Below are 5,032 nucleotides of genomic sequence, written 5' to 3' on the forward strand. Positions count from 1 at the left end.
GGCTTCCAAGTCCCCATCACGCCTAGCTGTGGATGGCATCTAATGCATTGACAAGAACACTATAATAAATTCCAAAGGGCTGGTGGATTTTGTGAGAACTCGTGGCATATATTTAGTCCCACATTAGTTATTTGCTGGATAAATTTTTGGTACTTATACAGGATTAAGAAATCCAAATAATACTTTCCGATTAGTTTTTTGAGTGAAGTTCTGATTGTGACAAATGGTATTAAAACGAACTCGGCCTATAGCCAAAATGAACTAGAGAGCACTGCAACACGGATTCATGAAGACTGACCACGAACCGATCGTAGTGCTTGTGATAAATTTGAAGAAATTTGAACCCTTAACGTGATGATCTGTGCAGACGTATATTTAGATCTATATCATTAGTCGCTAGGTAGATAATACTTTTCGGCTAGTCCAGGCCGGTGTGTTTTGAAAAGCTCCTCCGCTCAAGCTGCTAAGAAGTAGACCAACTGAAATCCAAATGCTCCCGTTGGAAACTATAAAAGGAAAAAAAAGGGAGAATTTCGTTGGATGTGACAACTTCTGGTTCTTCTTCCTTTCCGGTCACTGTTAACTGTTTTGTTAATTCTTTCATGGTTAACTTTTATCATGAACTATAGCCAAATCCAAACCAAATCTATCCATCTAAAACAAGACCTCGAACAGACGGCTTGCTTGAGGTTTGCAGATGCGCCTATTACACACACAAAAATGAGACTAATTTCCCATAGAGCTTACCTTATAACATACCAGTTCATCTACATATCAAAATGGAAAACATCCCATACTCCAGCATCATCTTAAACCAACGACCAATGCATTGAAGCTGCAACCCAACCCATGCACACACAAAAAAAAAAAAAAGAAAAAGAAAAAGAAAATGGACGTTGATGCTGCAAGCACCAGTAGCACAATGGACTTCTAAACCAGCAGAACCACAAATTAGAACAAAAAAATGTAATGGGTTAATCAAAAAATGAGACAGAGAACACAATCATACCAATAAATAGGAATTCGATACCATGGATAAGTCCACAAAGTTTCATTTCCATGATCAGTATATTGAAGACAATGTCAACATTGACAAGAAAAATTAGGCATCTTTATATTACTAGAATCCTAGAGGGTATAACATATATAATTCGCAATAACTTCATGGAGTGTTCACCATGTTTCTGTAATTAATACTTTACAACATTAGCTAGCTACCCAATTCATTCTCACCAAACTTTAACCAGATTCAGGATCAGCTCCAGCTTCCTAAACTTCATGCGTGGTATCGAACAGATACCGCTGCCGCGGAGACGGTCAGCCAGAGGAAGACAATCCCGTGATTCTTCCTCGGACCAAAGACCTATCGTTTCCGGACCATCTTCCAACCTCACCATATTTGTAGAATTGGATCAGGAACCACTGAAGACTGTAAGTATAAAACTCAAAAGTAGCACTTCTTTCACAAACCAAGTGTGATTCAGAATTCAGACAACAGTTTTGTGAGCTTCTCCTCATCATCAAATGCAAGCAACTCTTGTCCACCCACAAAACCAAAATCAAACCAAACAGCTCCTAGCAAAAACCATGACTTCTTTGGATTCATGCGCATGCCTTAGAAACAGGACCAAAATCATTACCCACAGTAAGAAAGCAGCAGAAGCAGCAGCAGAGATAGCATGAGTCTCATAAGCAGCACTGCATCACCACCCATCGTACTTCATAGAACTAAAGAATCCCTGAGCAATAAAAGTCAAGCTTCTTATATATATAGATCGATGCATTTGTGGGTAAGGTATGAAGAGCTTTGTATTTACTAACAGTTAGAACTGACAAAGTTTTTTATCTCCTCCATTGCTTCGTGGAAATGGTCTGTGTTAGGCAAGAAGTAGAACCCAACAGTGGCCTGATCGCGATAGACAAGCTTCACATCATGGCCAGCCTTCTTGAGCCCTTCAGCATAAGCCAGCTGCCAATCCTGGGTAAGATCCAGCCCTCCCACTATCACAAGGCTTTTTGTGAATGGAAGCTCTTCGAGCTTCATTCCATTGGGACCAAATGGGTTGCAAGCAGCGTGGTCTCTATCCGCCCCCTCAGGGAGGAATGCTTTCCAATACCAGTCCCTGTCCTGAACCGTGACAAAGTACTTCCCATCCAATCTCTTCTCCGTCTCGGTTCGCCGGTTTCCACCAAACATGGGGTTAAGGAGAATGTTTCCACAGACATCAATTCCTGACTCAGCAGCCCTCGCAGCAACATGGTGCGCGATGTTCCCACCAGAGCTATCCCCCGAGAGGAAAACCCGGAGCTTGGCATCCTTACCGCTGTGGAGCCAAGGCTTGGTGGAGGCCCATTTGAGGGCAGTCCATCCATCATCATAGGCACAGGGGTACCGGTGCTCCGGTGATCGGCCGGTAGTTTACAGATATGACAACTGCATTGCAGAGTGAGACAAAGCGGCGGCAGAGTGGAATCATAGATGGCAGTATCGAAGGATGAATGGGCGAAGCTGCCACCATGGAAGAAGATCATCACAGGGAAAGGGTCGGGGATGGCGGGGATTGGAGGTCAGCATAAAGGGATGGTCTGGGGGAGTCAGAGGGGGGCAGCTCGGTAGATACGGACAAGAAGGTTGGTTGGGGGATCGATAAGGAGATCGAGAGAGTACACCATTGGCAGGGAAGACATTGGCAGGGACCCTGCCGGTCGAGGAATTCAGCCAGGTGGCGGTTGAAGGTGCCGTCGGGGCGGGCGGAAGCATGTTGTAGGCCAGCTTGAAGTTTGGATATGAGGACCCATGTGTTGAGGGGAACCGCCATCTGTAAGCACAAAGAGTGAAAACCCCAAAACAAGAAAGAGATTAGGAGGCCTTGGGGTTACTTCTTAATCTTCTATCTATAAAGGAATTGAAGGAGAATATCGTATGGAATCAAAATTCAAACTTTTATCTCTAATACTTTGGAATTTAAGAAAGACATAAAGACAAATCGAGTTTGAAAGGGTTTTCTGTCTTTGTTTCTGTTTCTTGTCTTCTTTTTTCCTTCTATGGAGGGAACGGGAAAGAATGTAGATAAAGATTTAAATTTTCTCGGTTAGGTGACAATCCATGAGAAATTGCGGGCTTCCTTTTCATTGTATGATTAGATGCTTGACAATTAAGAAAACAATCAAAAAAAGAAGAAGCAGAAACCCTAGACGGCAAAACAATACAACCCCGATTATTATGAGATCAATTGGGTTACAAAGATTCACAATAAACACCGTAAATCATAGCAAATCTCAAAACCAGAAGATCTGAAGTTTCGCTAAGAAGCATCCCACAAAATCCAAAAACACAAAAAATCGAATTTTTAGCTTCATTTCGCAACAAGAAAGGGATAAGTTCAGGGAGAGAGAGTCCATACCTTGGATTCGTTAGCGTTAACCTCGTTGCTTCCAGCCATGGCGAAATAATACTCAAATAGAGCTAGAAGAGGAGGAATAAAGAGGAGAAGAGCCGCAAAAATCAAAGAAAGCTGTCTCCTTTCTCATGACATGGGCTCTAGAGATAGAAATCCCAGCACATCTCTCTCTATCTCAGCTGAAATCCTCTCTTCATCTAATCCCCTTCGCTTCCTTCGATCTCCAGGACAAATCTCGCGCAAAGGAGTGGCTTTTAAGGATCTTAGCACGGAGGGAAAGAGAGAGGAACTCAGGGGAAGCGAGCGAGAAAGAGAGATAAAAAGACGATGGCAGGGAGACATGGAAGAGGGGCATAGAGTAGGATAAGAAGAAGAAGAGGAAGAAGGGGGAGAGGAGCACGCGAGGCAAGAGGCCACGGGAGGAGGAGAGGAGTCAAATGCCAACCGACAGAGAAAATTGGGTAGAGAGAGAGAGAAGAACGGGGGGGGAGACGAAGGAGACGACAAAACGGGCGGCACAAAGATAACCGGGGGTGGGATCCACCCACCCTTCTTCTCCCCGTGGTTTAGTGTCTCAATCAATCTCTCTTTAATCTTTGTGGTTTATGCACGCAGACACTGAAAACTTATCTATTTACATGTAGATCCCTATAATCTTCAAGATTTCAATCATAAAAATAATTTATCCCTGCCTAGATTCTATAATAATAGAAGCCTCTTTTCAATTGTGAAGTAGTATAAACTGTAAAAATGAGCATGGAGCTCTTCTATGAAATAGTATATATTATAGTTAATTACTAAAGAAAGATGAAAATAGTTTATTTTTTTTTTCTCATGAATAACATTACTTGAGCGGGTTTGTTTATTGCCTTCTTGTTTATTGTCTAATACTTTCTTTACGTATCTTCCTCTTGTTTAATAGTAAACACGACTACATGCTTTCTTGGTCCACGTCCTTATTATATGGCAAAATGGAGTGCAAGTTGTTAAAGTTTAAGATGACTTTACATTGAACAAATATTAAGAATTATATCTTTAGTATATGTTTTTAATTATAAGGATAAATTTGGATCAACGCAAGTGGTTATTTGAACTATTATTATGATATACAAAAATAACATGTATGGACAAATATATTGAAATTAACGGATTTATATGCAAGTTTTTTTATTTTTTGGTTTAATAATAAAAGAAAGTTAAACTCTTCAATATAAATCCCATGAAAAGCTTATCTATAGTATGTAACTTGCTTATCTTTGATGCTTACATACAAACCTAAATGCTTCTCTACTATTAGAAACTCCCATTAGAAGATTTTCATGAAAGAAAATGGTATCAATATTCTTCTTTAATAGCTATGTCTTTTACAAATGATAGGATTTGCTTGTTGCCAGCTCTATAATAGGTATTGATAATTCCTATGTTAAATTGAATAAGAGGTATTTTGATCATATATATGTCTCAGCAATTAACTTTATTTAATATAATTTGACTATGATTTGTGGTATAAGACTTGAAGCAAATGGTCGAATTTATATATGTTCTTTGACTTTAATGTGGCTGCAATCTACCAAGTGGATCACATTTTAAGGAAAAAAAGCTAGAATTTATATTATCCACTCTCATATGTT

General features: G+C 40.3%; 1 pseudogene; it reads right to left on the reverse strand.

The window, feature by feature from the left end:
- Positions 1-1,022: 1,022 nt before the first annotated feature.
- Positions 1,023-3,895, reverse strand: LOC103721037 (annotated as a pseudogene).
- Between the last annotated feature and the right edge of the window lie 1,137 nt (positions 3,896-5,032).

This window comes from Phoenix dactylifera, chromosome 13, assembly GCF_009389715.1.
Source record: "Phoenix dactylifera cultivar Barhee BC4 chromosome 13, palm_55x_up_171113_PBpolish2nd_filt_p, whole genome shotgun sequence".
Lineage (NCBI taxonomy): Eukaryota > Viridiplantae > Streptophyta > Magnoliopsida > Arecales > Arecaceae > Phoenix > Phoenix dactylifera.